This window comes from Ciona intestinalis, unplaced genomic scaffold (genome assembly GCF_000224145.3).
Source record: "Ciona intestinalis unplaced genomic scaffold, KH HT001254.1, whole genome shotgun sequence".
NCBI lineage: Eukaryota > Metazoa > Chordata > Ascidiacea > Phlebobranchia > Cionidae > Ciona > Ciona intestinalis.
Genome location: NW_004191575.1, coordinates 1,282 through 18,174, shown reverse-complemented (window position 1 = coordinate 18,174; position 16,893 = coordinate 1,282). Strand labels below are relative to the sequence as shown.

Genomic DNA, 16,893 nt, shown 5'->3' with positions numbered 1-16,893 from the left:
ATTATTAAAAAAATGATTTTTTTTATTCTTTAAAATTAAGGGCCCCTGTGAAAATCTGTCAATAAACAGGCAACTGTATATATTGATTTGTTGAGCCCAACATTGACAGTGGTACATCTGAGTCGAAGATGTGAAATTCTTTGATCCTCCTGATTGCCCTTTCAGCATGTATTCTCAATTTGGCAACTGTCTTTGTGTTATTGACTTCTGCTGCAGAACACTGCCTTCTATCTTGTAAAAATGGGGGAAGGTTAAGGCCGACCCCCCCCCCCCCCATTCCTCAAACATATCCTCTATATCAAAACCCTTATCTGCCATCACAAAATCCTCATTCTCCAACAAATCAAGTATACCTAAACATCTTGTAATTTCTCTATCTGAAATTGATCCTGTAAACATGGATGATACAAATGTTATTGCACACCATGTGGGTGCAATGCCTACCAATCTATTTAGTGTGGTGCTACTCTTATAAGAAGAGTAGAGCTGTGATTGCAAAAGGAACAACAAAATATTTCGGTGCAATCGAGGATTACACAAGTGGTGGGGTAAAGGCTTTTAAATTCAGCTGGCATCTTAGCCCTAGTTGGCCAAATTGATTTTGGGGGTTGGTTTGAAGCATCATCCGCTTCAATATCACTTTCATCTGTTTGTGTCCCACTAAAAATTAATTTTCAATTATTAGCAGAATCAAAAGATAATGATATAAGCTAACGACAATAAATTTGTAAATTACTAACTCCAGATATCTACCCCCATATAACAACATATATATATACACACCTTTCACAAACATCATCATGCCTTAAAACTTTCCGCCTTGTATTTTTGTGGTTGCTGTCCAATCAAATACAGAGGGCAATGTTCCTTCTTTTAGAAGTCGTCTCCCAGAATTATCGGGAGGACGGAAATCTTCTTCCTTAAAATGTTTGCTACACACTCTTGTCTTGGATGTTATCTACAAATTTCAGAACATGTGTTTAAGCTAAATACACTGAAAACCAGACATATTTTTGTCACATAAAGGAGCATTTCTGTGTTTAAAAAAAATATGTGAACCTACCTTAAAATTTGGGCCAACGTCCCTTCTAATTTTGACAACCCATTATTGCTTTCGCCTTTGCTCGTCCTTGGGCATACACGGTGAATATTGGGAACCGGAGAAGTCAAGTCGCAACCATCTGATACTAATATGGTTTAATATACTAGAACAAAGCTCAGCTTATAAAACCAGACACGAACAACAGTAATAAAAAAATGTTAAACAGTATGAACAAAGCTTACCTTGATTGTTCTCCATGTGGTATACCGGTCACGACTGTCAAAGGGCTTTGAGTTTATTCAATAAAAAAGGAAAATGTTATTGAAGGAAAACAAACGAATTAACTTAAGATACTATTAAACTTTACAAATAATTGATTTAGAACGCTTTAGACTTAGTATATCGCTAGTATTTTGAACTGGAACCGGCCACTCCTTAACAACGCTCAACTTCTTCGGATCTACAAATAATTGATTTAGAACGCTTTAGACTTAGTATATCGCTAGTATTTTGAACTGTAATTGATTTAGAACGCTTTAGACTTAGTATATCGCTAGTATTTTGAACTGGAACCGGCCACTCCTTAACAACGCTCAACTTCTTCGGATCTACAAATAATTGATTTAGAACGCTTTAGACTTAGTATATCGCTAGTATTTTGAACTGGAACCGGCCACTCCTTAACAACGCTCAACTTCTTCGGATCACACGAAGCTCCATCTCGCGAAATGACGTGACCTAGATATATGGTCTCTTCTTGTAACAATTTACACTTCTTAGCTTTTAACCGCAGACCAGCTCTCTCGATACACTGGAAAACAGAACGAAGGTTATTAAGGTGGCTGGAGACGCCTTGTCCGAAAACAACGACATCATCTAGGTATACTAAGCAGCACTTGTGAATCACCGTTCTTAGCACTTGCTCCACCGTTCAAAAGTTGCGGGCGCATTGCATAATCCAAACGGCAGTACCCGAAATTGATACAGCCCGTGGCCAGGTATTGAGAACGCAGTTTTCTCCTTGGCGTTCGGATCGAGCTTTACTTGCCAATAACCACATTCCAAGTCCAGTGTGCTAAACCATTTCGAACCCCCGAGAAAATCTAAGCATCAAATACATGTTGAAATTCGATTAGAAGTGTCCTAAAATCTCGCAGTCCCCTAGCAGATAATTTCGATGACACGCCATCGAGCAACTGCGTTAAATGGGTGGGTAAGCGCCCTTTCTCTACCGACGTGGCCGCTACCGATGCAATACCCCCGTATCCATTGACGGAACCTCTCGTATTGCACGGAGGAATCCGATTGTCAAATCCGCGTTAAATTTTACTTCCTCCGTAGACAGATTTGCAACCAGAACCCCGGTTATGGACTTTGCAGAGACGGAAGATATTTATCTCTTGATTTGTACAAGAAGAGGCATTCCATTCAATTGAGTGGGTTTTTATAGTAAAAAGGATACGGTTTGCAAGCGTAGTGCAATGGGTTAAATATATATGGGAACTCTTAATTTGTACAAGGCATTCGATTCAATTGAAGGGGTTTTTATAGAAAAAAAGGATACGCGAGGTGTGCGACAAGGGGATCCGCTCTCGCCCTTATTTGTACTCGCAATAGAATGCTTTGCGCAACATATTCGTTTGAATCAATGTATTAAAGAAATAAACACAGCGGATAAAGAACTTAAGATATCGCTATTTGAGGACGACACGAGACCTTATGTTTATAAACGGATCGTCAGATTCCTTCAACGCAATGAGCGAAGAAATACGGTGGTTTAAAGAGGTATCTGGATGCAAAATAAACCTAGAAAAATCGGTGGCATGCGCTATAGGCTCTATGGTTAAAACACAGTCGCGATCTACAGCAATCCAGCTAAAATGGGCCAAAGAAAGTTTTAAATACCTCGGGGTAAAAATTGCGGTTCCTGGAAGTAACCTTGATTTGTTTCAAATCAATTTCTCCAACTCACTGTCACGTATTAAAAGAATCTTATGTGGTCAAGGCGAGGGTTAACCTTACTGGGAAAACTGACGATAATCAAGACGCTGATAATACCAACGCTTTTATTTAAATTAAGTGTACTCCCTGTAGATGTCCCTAACGCTTTTACTACGTCGTTGAACAGATCGCTCTTCACATTTCTATGTAGATCGAAATGGGAAAAAGTTAGCAGAAAGGTTCTGATCTCGATGGATATAACGAGTTATATAGCTGCGCAGAAGTTAAAATGGTTATACGAGCTTTTTAACCCAGCCTCACACAATCATCATGGAAAGCTATTGAAACTTTAATACCAGAATCTTACTTATGGGAGGCAATCAAATCAAATTTACCGAACAACCACGCGCTAATCAAAACCGTTATTCCATACAGAACGCTCCGCTCCTCGCTCTCAGCAGCACGACTTGTAAATGAGCCAACATCCCATAAAGATAATGAGCAGCGAAACTACTTTTGGTTAAACAAAAATATGAAATTTAAAAAACGACCGTTGTTTGGAAATGCACGCACTAAGAAAGATATAACAATGCTTAAGGACTATGCAGTCTCTACGAAGGTAGCGTACCAGTATTTTATCCAACAGGTAAAAGAATATCCGAAAAAACGCAGGAAAAAATGGATCAAACTTCGATTGGTCAAACATTTGCCAGAGTAATTATTATTCCACAGTTGAAACTAAATTGCGATCCTTTCAATCAAACTAAACCTTCGCGCGGTGGTAACCAATGCTTGTCTGTTTAATTTTGGGATGATCGACTCTCTCCAAACTGTGTTTTCTGCAATACGGAAACAGACTCCACTTGTTCACATGTTTACGAAATGTAAAATGATTGAAAGTTTTTGGGAAAATATTAAATGGATGGATTGTGGCAAAATTCAGGAAGCCGGTAATAATCACTAAAGATATTAAAGTATTTGGTATACAACATGAGAAATCGCCGAATTTGATTAATTGTATATTACTTGGTGTGCGTTTTTATATTTATCGCTGCAAAGTTCAGAAGCATTTACCAAACGTGGACTCCTGTATTGATTATGTAAATGAAATTAGAAAAACCGAAAAAGCAATTGCTATGAACGAAAAAGCGAATGGTCGTCCATGTAAAATTATTGGCGTTTACTTTGAAATGTTTTAGTGTATGTATAGTATTCGTTATAGTGTTTCATTTCAGTCGCTCGCTGTGTGTGTACTTTTTAAAAAAAAAAAAAAAAAAAAAAAGAACTTACCTTACTCTTTAGCGCATGTTTCTTTCGCCTTATACTAAAAAAAATCATCCTGCCGAAGCTGTCGACAATCTGTGCGATCCTCAGAAATAAAAGAGTAGAACGCGCAACTTTCCAAAACCGTGACATATTTTCTTTCTTCTGTTCACGTGACCGCCAACTCCGTCCCCATTTCGGTTGGTCTCCATTGTAAAAGATAGGCGCATAGTATTTTTGGGAGGTTTCAGCTGTTTATTTCAAAACCTACACCAACTAATCAAGTTTATTATTAGGCTAGTTTAGTTATTTGGTAGGTTAACGCTTACAGTTTACCACTTTTTTGGGAAATTTAATTATTCAAAATAAATTTAATTAAAAATGTTCAAACAAACGGTTTGTTTGAAATATATAAATATTAAAAAATAGTTGTTTTATCCTAAAACTTTAAATTTAAATTAAAGCGAGAAAAAAAAATACATAAAACGCCCTCAAATCTATTGACTACAATAGTAAACGGGAATGAGTCGTGAAAAAGAGAGAGTGCATCATGAAATGCTCCTCCTCTCCTTTGCCGACATTAGAGATGCGCGTTCTATTCTTTTTTATTTCTGTGGTGCAATCTCGTTGCTCACAGCGTTGGCGAGACAGGCCATCTGCGTTGCCACGCTTTGAGCCAGGCCGATGCTCCACTTCGAATGTGTACGTGCCAATCACCGAAAGCCAACGACCAAACATTCCTTCGGGTTCCTTGAAACTAAAAAGCCATTTTAAAGAGGCGTGGTCGATACGTAAACTTAGCTTCCCATAAATAATGCTTTTAAAATGAAGGCAGAAATTTACCACGGAAAGAAGTTCTTTTTAAGTGACACAATACCTTTTTTCGCTGTCGCTTAATGCCCAATTGGCATATGCTCCACCACGCTCCTGTCCTTCGCAGACTTGTTAAATACAGCACCAGGCCGATGCTCCACTTCGAATGTGTACGTGCCAATCACCGAAAGCCAACGACCAAACATCCCTTCGGGTTCCTTGAAACTAAAAAGCCATTTTAAAGAGGCGTGGTCGATACGTAAACTTAGCTTCCCATAAATAATGCTTTTAAAATGAAGGCAGAAATTTACCACGGAAAGAAGTTCTTTTTAAGTGACACAATACCTTTTTTCGCTGTCGCTTAATGCCCAATTGGCATATGCTCCACCACGCTCCTGTCCTTCGCAGACTTGTTAAATACAGCACCTATCCCGGTGTTACTTGCATCGGGGTCCAATATGAATGGCTTATCACGTCGAGGATACGCAGAACGGGTGTTTGGCTTAGCTCTCGTTTAAGAAGTTGAAACGACTCTCCACAGGCCCGGTTCCATTCGAATTTTTCACTCTTCTTGGTCAGGGACGTTAAGGGGGGAGGTTTTCATAGCAAGAAGTCTTTAATGAAGCGGTGATAGTACGACGCAAAACCTATAAAACAGCGAACATCATTAACGGACTTCGGAACAGCCCACTCACTGCTCGTTTGTCCCCATCACATCGAACACCGCTCTCGGAAACGACACCCCCAAATAAATATGACCAGCTTAACGTAGTCGCCTAAACATTCGTTCCAACCAAACGAATAAGTCCAGACGCAAAATCGGTTGAAAATGAAACAATATCGTCGATGACTTAAACACTCTTTTCATTAGTCTTTCGAAGGTGGGTGGTGCATTGGTCAGCCCGAAACTTATCACTGTAAAATGGCATAAACCTCTTCTGGGAATCGCGAACGCAGTCTTCTGTTTGTCGGTTTCGTCCGTCTCGACTATTTTTTTTTTTTTTTTAAACACGAAACGAATTAAGAATAATACACGACAATATCTTTTTTTTTAAAACGCGAAACGAATTAAGAATAATACACGACAATATCTGCATATGGTAACCGATAAGAACCCGGTCAGTACTGTTATATTTGCATTAAAAAATTGAAGCGGAGATTAAACATTCCATTGAAAATTTGCACATAGGAATTATAGTAGAGAGGACCATTTCAAATTGTAGAACAGTAATTTTTTTCGTTTTCTTGCAATGAGGTTTTCACTGGTACGTATATCTTTTAGGAGCGAAAGAACCATATTTAAATAGGGTAACTGTTTTTGAATTTTACATCTGTACAATATAAAACGAATACAAAGTAATATGCAGTTTAAGAGGGGTGACGCATCCGGAATACCAAATAATTTGACTTGTTTGTTTAATTGAAGGTTTATGCGCATATCCAACTTGTGCATTCCTCCCAGAAATCAACTGTAGCTGGACAGTCACAAAACAAGTGCACCAGCGTTTCTTTTGCATCGTTACAAAAGTTACACCGATCAGATTGAACTATTTCGAATTTGTTCAAGATGTTATTTGTTACGCAGGCTCTGAGGTTTAGTTTTATTTGGAATGATCTTAATTTCGGTTCAATAGTTGCATTATACGCATTTATGTATACATTCTCCCAACAATCATCTTTCAGTAGAAGTTCTCCTATTTGTTCAAGATGTTATTTGTTACGCAGGCTCTGAGGTTTAGTTTTATTTGGAATGATCTTAATTTCGGTTCAATAGTTGCATTATACGCATTTATGTATACATTCTCCCAACAATCATCTTTCAGTAGAAGTTCTCCTAACTCCTGGTTCCAACGGGCTTCATTTTTATTTTGTACGATGATGCGGTTTTTGAGTTCGTTGTATAATATTTTATTAGTTTCGGTGTATTTTAGTATAAAGGCTTCTACTGTTTCGGTAAAGGTACTTTGTTGTTCGAGTAACTCTTCGTCGTTCTTTCGTTTCGAGAGATTTGGGAATTGCAAATATCAAGGAGTTAAAAATTAGAAAGTCTTTAGAATTTGACCGCAGGTTAAATTTTCGGCAGAGGGCGTTGTACGACTGGTATTCTCCGTTTTCGTTTAGAATGTGCCGATATTCCGCGTTTAAATATTATCTTTTTGTTTAACCATAGCGGTTCGTCAAGATTTTATCCTTGTTTCAGAATTGGAATTAGATACTTACGAAAGTCAGGTAGGGAGTTTCTAATAGCCAAAGGTACCAAGTTTTTTATCATTGCGTTATTTGTCGGTAATTCCGATCGCACGGCCATATATAAATGTGACTTGGGGAATACTTTGCTCGAGTTGTTTCCACGGTGCTGTATAGTTTTTATTGACTATCTTGTGCAGCCATCGCACGCGTAGCGCTATCGCATAAGTATTGATATCAATCATATCAATGCCGCCTTTTTTTATGGACTGATACATTTCCGTCATGGTTACCCGCTCCCATCGCGAACCCCAAAGAAAGACGAAACATTTCCTGGTTATTTCTTTTATCAGTTTGTTTGGTTACTCTATCGGAATGACGGAAAGTTTGTAAGACAGTAACGGGATAACTAGAGATTGAATCACTGTTACTTTTTCCAACATGGTCAGGGACCTAGACGACCAAAGATTTAAAGTGCTTGTTATTTTTGAAGTCAGTGGTTGGAAGTTCATTTCTAGCATGCGTGGTTCAGGTCTATTGGTATATTTATTCCGAGATATTTAAAACTTGTTTGCGTCCAATTCAGCCCTAATGCGTTTGTATCATTATCGGTTTGCGGTCCTAAGCGGCACGCGATCGTCTTCGTTTTGTTTATCATGCAGCCGGAAGCCTTACCGAACCTCTCCAGTTCGGCTAACAACGCTGATATGCTTGAATGTGTATCGTCTATAAAACACATTGTATCATCTGCGAGTAGCGAGACTTTATACATTTTGTTCTCAACTTCGTAGCCGCCGATTTCAGTATTTTGTCTAATTGCTGTAGCCAGAAGTTCAATACAAAGAACGAAGAGGGTCGGAGATAAAGGGTCGCCATGTCTTACTCCTCGTTTTATGTTAAACGGCCGCGATAAAAACTTATTGTTGGTAATAATCCCCTGTGGCTCCGAGTACATTATTTCCACCCATTTAATTACCGATTTCCCAAATCCATAATGTTTTAGGGTCCGCATTATAAATTTCCATGAAAGCGTGTCAAATGCTTTATAAATATCGACAGCAACCAGAGCTCCCATTTTTGCCGAGTTCGTGCGTGATCCATTATGTCAACAAGTAGTCTTATATTGTCTCCAATATACCGACCCTTGATGAAGCCACTCTGGTCGGGACTTATTAGCGAGGGCAAATATGTCTTAATTTTCTCGTTAATGGCTTTCGAGATTATTTTATAATCAACATTAAGCAGCGTGATCGGGCGAAGATTATTTGGGTGAATTGGTTCTTCCGTTGATTTTGGGATCAGTGTTATCACTCCTTTCCGTTGTGTATCACTCTGGGTTCCTTTCACCATTGCGTATTTTACGTTGTTCGCAAACGTGTTGCATATATCTGACCAAAAACTTCTATAGAATTCACTCGGCAGACCATCTAAGCCCGGCGCTTTGTTATTTTTTATTTGGCACAGAGCTCTGAACAGCTCGTTCTCTGAGAGTTCGGTTTCAATACTGTAAGATTCGTCCGTGGTCAGTTTAGGGACATTTGTGTTAATAACATAGTGGTCTAGGTCGGTATCCACAATAGCATCTTCCCGGTAAAGGCGCTCGTAAAACGTTCTGAGGTCAGTCAATATGGCATTTTGTTCATATATTATTTGGTTTCCCGATTGAAGTTTGTTTATAGCTCGTTTCTCCCCGTTTCTTTTTTTCAGATTTAGAAAGAAGCGCGTGCACTTCTCACCCTCTTCTACCCATTTTGCACGACTCCGGATTGCCGCCGCATGTGTACTCATATAGTTTTTCGAGCTCTTGCTGTAGCGGTTTAATTTCGTTAAAGACCGATTCGTTTGGAGGGTCTGTGTTAAGCCGTAGGTGTAGTGTATTTATGCGGTCTGATATATCCCTTTCCCTCTCTTTAACGTTGGCGCGTTTTTTTTATGCGTATCGTATAGATAGTCCACGTACCACACACTTTAGGCAGTCCCATATTGTATGAGGGTTCATTCCGCAATTTTCATTATATTTTAAATATTCCGAGATGCCCTGTCGAATCGTTTTCACGTATTCACTGTCGTTTAGCAGAGACACGTTTAACTTCTAACCTTTACCGCGAGGAACCGACTGCAGGTTAATATTCATTGTGACCAAACTATGGTCTGATTTTATACTGGGAGAAATCGAACAATTCGTAACTTTTCCTAGTAAGGATTTTGAAACCAGGAAAAAATCTAATCGACTACCGCTTGGGGGGTTGGTTTGTATTCGCGTGTATTTCTTGGTTCGGTCATGTTTAACTCTAAATACATCTACGTATTCGTTATCTTCCATTAGCTTAATTACTTCTCTACGCGCTCGTACGTTTGGATGTTTATTTGCCCCGAGTCTATGTTATAGTCTCCCCTCATTATGACCTCGTTGCCGCTGAACTGGGTCAGTTCTTCACCCAGTTTACTGTAGAAGTTCGGGTCGTCTTCATTGGGGCCATACACGTTAACCAGTGTAACCCTGGTGTTTACACTAGCGTAGCGTCTATCAGCATGAACCTACCGGAATTGTCAGTTTAACCCCGTGAATAACGTATTTGCAGCTTGTATGACGCCATAATAAAAGTGATGTAAATATATATAAGCCAAATAGTGTTAACACATTGTATGACGCCATAATAAAAGTGATGCAAATAGTGTTAACACATTGTATGATGCCATAATAAAAGTGATATAAATATATATAAGCCAAATAGTGTTAACATATTTTTTCATCCATGTTCAAATTTACCTTATGTTGCATCCCGCACTCGCAGTTGTAAGGGGTTTTATCATTTATCAGCCGCAGTGTTATTTTATCGCAGTCACTGCACGTGCATAGAATTGCTTCCTCTTCACATTCTACGCACGTGAAAACTACTCCATTATCTTTATTCACTTGTTCCGGCATAAATTTCTTGCAGCAAGGCATTTTTCTCATTGCCTGTTTGCACTTCACGCAATTGGTCAGCTGGCAGTTCTCGTCCATTGGTCAGCTGGCAGTTCTCGTCCACCACGAATCTGATGTTTTCCTCGCAGCAAGGTTCCACAACTCTTTGTTCCTTTTTGCAGGACCAACAGTAGAATTTATTGCTGCATTCATATGTCAGCCCTTCCTTTTTGCATGAAATACACGATACTGGGAAACTTTCCAAGCACATACTCATACTTTTTGTGTCCGGTTCTACCTCTAGTTCCAGTGGGCTTCTAACGGCCCGCCTGCTTGAGTAAGGATTTCCATATTTCCATTTTCTATTCTGACTTTGTTTACGTTCTTGTAGGATGTGCATTTTTGAGAGCCTATTAATTTTGTATTTTTAACAGGCGTGGATGTCATACTACCTTGGGCAATGTGTTGCAGCTCCTCTGTGTTTCGGCGTTTTGTTGATCTCGGCGTTTGCTTTAGGCACTCCAGACGCTGCTAGCAAGTGCGGATAGTCTTTTGTTTTAGTTTGGCAATTCGCTTGCTTGTGGCCTACTTCACCACAGTATTTGCAGGTTATATCTTGCCCTTTATAGGTGACATTAAGCTCTTCTCCTTTGATCCACAAATAGCTGGGGATTGGATTTTTTTCCAGATCCTCGTTTTTCATAATCGCTGCCCGGCGACCAGTCAGTAGACCGTCTTTATCTATTCTTCCGACGATTTTGATTACCTGCCCGTACTTCGTTAGTTCTTCTTTTAAGTCTTCATGGCTCATCGGTAACGGAAAACGGACCGAAGCCACCTTTACAACTAGAACTTGGTTCGCCATGGAGCTGCTCGGTTAATGATGCCAGCTACAGCTGCGTGTCGGTTTAGAAATTTGTGACCTAAAACAACGTCGGCACAAAGTTCGGACGTTATTCCTAGTGTTAGAGTTCATTCTTGCTCTCGAACGCAGCTAAACTATCAGTGTGTAGAGATGGCTGCTATCATTTCATAGTAACCTAAAGGAAACATAGAGTTAAAGTAGGTATAAAGACAACTTAACGCGCGCTCTAACTTAAAACTGCAGTACAAATGGCAAGTAACACATGCAAACTGAGTAACGTGGCAAATTACGAATACGGGAGAAACGTAGGAATGTTAAATAGGAACGGCGCACTTAAAAGAGGCGCGTAACAAAAATAAAAGAGAGAGGAATTCAGCGAAGGAATTCACTTCATTCACCCCTTGTTTATTAATTGAGTATAAGTTCTAGTAAGCGTCGTCATATCGTGAAGGCGGCACACTCTTATTAATTCGGGATGACCATCTTGGTAATGTTGAGTACATCATCTGGGAGATACTTCGCCGGTGGGAACCTCCTCCACTTCCGTTACTGGATCATATCCTACCGCCGAATCGTCCAGCTGCACCATCATTTGATGAGGTGCGCATGCCCACATCGTACGGTAGCGCCTCCTCGTCGCAGTCACCGGTAGACTCCAGCATTGGACACGCGATATATCTCTAAGAGAGACCGAAGATTTCCGACCATTTGGCAATCGAACATTGGCATACGTTGGATTAATTCCAATCAGATCTACTTCATCTACCAGTCGCGCAAAAACCGTCTCAAGTAGACCTTTCCGGGCACCGACATCGACGATGGTACGGAATCACCACAATAGTCGATCGTCTCGGAAAATTAACAAATCGTCCATGGGGAGTTTTATTAGTCGAAATGCAAACAAGAAACATCACCCAATACCAGCTCCCACTGTGACAAAGGTAAGGCGTGTGTTTTTAAAGCCAGTTGAACAGTTTTCCACACGGTCCCTACCGTTTTCTCCGCTTGGCCGTTTTCACGAGGATTTTACATACTTGACTTACTACAGACAATGTTTTTCCCAAAAAGATATATATAACCCTTGAATTTGTTCGATGAAAACGCAGGTCCGTTATCTGAATATACATATAACCTGGTCCCACATAACGAAAAAAGTCGATCAAGAGATTTAATTGCTGATAAGGTAGATGTATCTCTGCAAGGAAATGCAAAAGGAAAACGTGAGAACTCATCAATTACATTAAGAGATACTTGTTATTCGAAGAAGAATGGACAGGGTCTTTAAAATCTACTCAGCCTTTCCCACGGTTGAGTAGCCTTAATGAGAGTGCCAATTATTTGATGCGGAAACCTTGGTTTAACTTCAGCACATTCTCTACAAGCCGAAGTCCTTGCTTTAACTTCCGCAACAGAGAATGGTCGAACGAAATGCATCATTCTGGAAACACCTGGATGACACAAATTGTTTGTAGGGTGTAGATATTGTTGAGCTAACCGCCCTTGTTAACGAATCCGACTCATTGTTTTGTTGATTAAGAACACTAAACAACAAATATGCTCTAGGCCTACCTCAAACTTTAATTTAACACTAAACAGTGAAATAACACGAAACATCAAATATGCTCCAGGCCTACCTAAAACTTTAATTTAACACTAAACAGTGAAATAACACGAAACAACAAATATGCTCCAGGCCTACCGTAAACTTTAATTTAACACTAAACAATAAAATAACACGAAACAACAAATATGCTCCAGGCCTACCTTAAACTTTAATTTAACACTAAACAATGAAATAACACGAACATCATGCTCCAGGCCTACACCTAAAACTTTGAAATAACACTAAACAACAATATGCTCCATTTTTTCGTGTTCAACATTAAGTTTGAAAATATGCTGAGGTTCACTCGAAAATTAAAAACATAATAAAGTATATATTTTACATGTTTTAAAAATATTCTTAAAGAAGGTGCATTAAATCAAAAATAAATTTTGGACTTTGAAACAAAGTTGAGTAAAATTTTTCTTACGGGAAATCCTATAGATTGTCGAAACAGCCTTCTATTTTTTACTCCAGCGGGTTTTTTCACACTTTTTATAGAAGCCGTATCGTTTTGGTAAGCTTTGATAGTACCTTCAGGTTACATTTGAGCATATCTATCCATATGCAAGTTTTAATTTTGTTGTTGGTTGGCCCCTTCGGTTACTGTTTTAGTTAGTTTTTAGCGTATTCTTGTAGTGTTTTGATGGAAACATAATTCCGTACCAAGTTTTTAATTTGTTAATTAAAGATCGAGACAAAACAAGGGCAGAAAGAACAAAACAAACTAATATAAACGAAACATTAAAAACAGAAAAAAATATAGAAATCAGGTTTTATTGGTGTTTAAGAGTAGTTTTGTCTAATTGTTTCCGAACACTTTTCCCAGGTATTGTTTGATTAATAATTTCTTTCCCGAGATTATACAGCGGAATACGGCCTGAAAATCTCCGAATTCTTCAGGCTTAAAGCGGCGCTTTACCTTTTGTTGATCCCAGTTCTAGAATCTCTCTTTTTACAGGTTCCAGGACTCGTGGATGTCGGGTGGTACCCACTGCAGGATTCACTTTCCTTCCAGTATCACTGGACATTGAAGAAATTGTTGATAGCATGTTTCGTCTCGTACATGTCGTCTTTAAGTTCAATCCTGAAATTTAAAGAATCGTTTTGCACACACCACATTAAACCTGAAACGCGTTCCGTCGGGAGTTCTCTGCAGTTAACGTCAAAACATTTTTAACCTGTCCGCACGATCTGCAGACGGAATCTGCAATAGACTGCAACTTCGGGCTTGTTACTAACAAATTTGTGCAGTCTCAACCGTGCACACTGTAATTTACCCTGTTTACATGAACGGATTAGATTTGAATTCAATCCGACTTGATGTGACGTCACACGAATTTCAAACCCGATCCGCTAAAACGTCATATTTACATGGCGCGTTTCAATCGGATTGAAACTGAAATGGGAAACGAAGCGTTTGTAGTCGCCAGTTTTAATAAACTTTATTACCCGCAATAAGTTATCCGTATAGCTTGAAATATAACAATCAGCAGCCTTTAAGTGCATTTGTGCATAACTGTAATCTACTGAACTGGTTTATCCAAAATTCCAAATGGGTTGTTGCTATTAATTCAGACAATGCTGATCTTCCCATAAACATACTAAAACATATTGTGTTTCTGCTAGCTGAGTTTCACAAAAGTTAGCTGAGTTTCACAAAAGTGTGCTAAGTTTTGGTCCTATGCTTTAACAAGTATGACATACGTCAAATGGTTTAATTTATTGGTAGTAGGTACTGCAACAATAAATTATTATTAACAAAAGCAAAATATACAAAACAGTAACGCCACATGTTAATCTGCAGAAAACAAAATGGTTTTATTTGTTTAATTTATTGGTATTAGGTACCACTGCAACAATAAATTATTAACAAAAGCAAAATATACAAAACAGTAACGCCACATGTTAATCTGCAGAAAACAAAATTTGGGTATCACATACCACATACTTCATACAGACAACCAAATACACTCTGACAAAGAAGTCAGAATGGCTTTTACATCACAAACACTGTTTTCGAAGGAAGTAGCAATAAAGCAGCAAGTGTTTCTGTCGCATATCGATCATAATAAAATATAAACATATTAGCTTGTTAAACCATCATCAGTAAAACTTCATTCTTTCTGTTTTACAACATGTTGTTCTCGTGGTGTTGATGGTTCCTGAAATATAAGTTTCAGTTTTGATGAATGCACTGAAGTCCTTCCAGACATACTAACCTTTTTGCTCTTTTGCATTCTTTAATCTTCCATCACCTCAGTCACTCTACCATTTTGAATTCAATGCAAAACTTTTGTTTGTGGGGGGCGGCTAATGTTGAAGATGTGGGTTCGCGCTCCGCAGCCTTGCGACGACGCTGTCAGTTTTGATGAATGCACTAAAAGTCCTTCCAGGCAAACTAACCTTTTGCTCATTTGCATTCTTTAATCTTCCATCACTTCAGTTACTCTACCATTTTGAATTCAATGCATAACTTTTGTTTGTGGGGGGCGGCTAATGTTGAAGTTGTGGGTTCGCGCTCCGCAGCCTCGCTATGACGCTGTTCCTTCCTGCCCCGACGCTCACGCTATCCGACTTAGGTATCGAGGCAATACGCATGTGGTTGGAAAATTCTTCAGTAGCACAAATTTTGCTTGTAGACTATAAAAAGCTGGTTTTTACCTATTTCAAAGAGCGAAATATGCATTTGTCGGGTAAAATGTAATTTATTTGTCATGTTACTTCATGGAAATTTGTTGCCAGATGTACACGCACAATGCTACTATAATATTCGGTGCAAAAACACTACGTTAACTGCATAACAAGTCCTAAACATCAACCCAACTCGATCGCTAAATCCGGATTCGAATCCGACTTAAACCGTCATGTAAACAGGGTAACCGACAACGCGGTATCTAGAGACGAAATAAATTTCATTCAAACAAGCCATCATCAACATAAAAGTTCTGACGAACGAAATCTACCACATCTTGCCCAAAAATGTCCTCACCGTCATCTGCCGCTAGCTTTAATCCATAATTTGCGACGAAATCTCGAGAAATCCCGATCTTGTTTTCTAACAAAGAACTGATGCAACATTGACTTAATATCTGCCATCACGGCGACTTCTTTCCTGAATCGGGTAAGAACACCCTACAAGGTTGTGTTTGTTAAGTCGGTTCCAGGCTATTTCTTCTGTGTATTTTTGGATGGTATATTTTCTTATGCGGCACGTAACTTACTCTGCCAAGCTGACCCGTTAGATTTTTGTCATTAAGCCTCTTTACATGAACAAATTAATCGGTTTAACTCGCAAAATAAGCACATTTTTGACGTATGGTTTGCGTCGTTACGGCTGACTGTTGTTTTGCGGGCTGAGAGGCGCTTTCTAACTCGCGTGTAAAAGGCAGGTTAACGCGCAAACTTTGCAAAAGAGTGGTCGTTTCATGTTTTGAACCTTAACACGGAAGCAAATAAAAACAAGCCTGATTGCTACAAGAGAGCCCTTTTGTCATTAAGCCTCTTTACATGAACAAATTAATCGGTTTAACTCGCAAAATAAGCACATTTTTGACGTATGGTTTGCGTCGTTACGGCTGACTGCTGTTTTGCGGGCTGAGAGGCGCTTTCTAACTCGCGTGTAAAAGGCAGGTTATTTGTCATTAAGCCTCTTTACATGAACAAATTAATCGGTTTAACTCGCAAAATAAGCACATTTTTGACGTATGCTTTGCGTCGTTACGGCTGACTGTTGTTTTGCGGGCTGAGAGGCGCTTTCTAACTCGCGTGTAAAAGGCAGGTTAACGCGCAAACTTTGCAAAAGAGTGGTCGTTTCATGTTTTGAACCTTAACACGGAAGCAAATAAAAACAAGCCTGATTGCTACAAGAGAGCCCTATGGACATCGAGAGATATTAACTATTTAATAGATTTAATACAAGAAAAACATGTTCTTGAGAAAATTGATGGCAGAATTCAGAGAAACAAAGTAATTTTTCAAAACCTAGCAAAACAGATGCAAGAAATCAACTGTTCGTACACTTGGTAAGTATGTTTAAAGAAAATCGAAATAACGTAAGGTCCCAGTTGTAAGCTTACACAGTATCATTTTAACTTGGTTTTATATATTATGATGTAGTAAACATCTGTTAAGTTACTCCATTAGTGTTTAATGTTTAACTTGGTTTTATATATTATGATGTAGTAGTGAACATCTGTTAAGTTACTCCATTGGTGTTTATTACTAATTACTTGTACAAGATAGGGTACACAGGTATAAGTAAGAAAGTT

The 16,893-nt window shown here is 38.9% G+C and overlaps 1 long non-coding RNA gene across 4 annotated transcripts; it reads right to left on the bottom strand.

Annotated features, from left to right (window-relative positions):
* Nucleotides 1-253: 253 nt before the first annotated feature.
* On the bottom strand, nucleotides 254-4,438 carry LOC108950993. 4 transcript variants are annotated; one of them, XR_003397510.1, is made up of 4 exons: nucleotides 4,274-4,438; nucleotides 1,064-2,145; nucleotides 784-958; nucleotides 254-660 (listed from the first exon to the last, which is right to left on the bottom strand). It is a non-coding gene; the product is annotated as an uncharacterized LOC108950993 (long non-coding RNA). The 4 variants fall into 4 exon arrangements; XR_003397511.1 differs by lacking the exon at nucleotides 4,274-4,438 and having other exon boundaries at nucleotides 1,064-1,187; nucleotides 1,285-2,412; XR_003397509.1 differs by lacking the exon at nucleotides 4,274-4,438 and having other exon boundaries at nucleotides 1,064-1,181; nucleotides 1,285-2,412.
* Nucleotides 4,439-16,893: the final 12,455 nt, after the last annotated feature.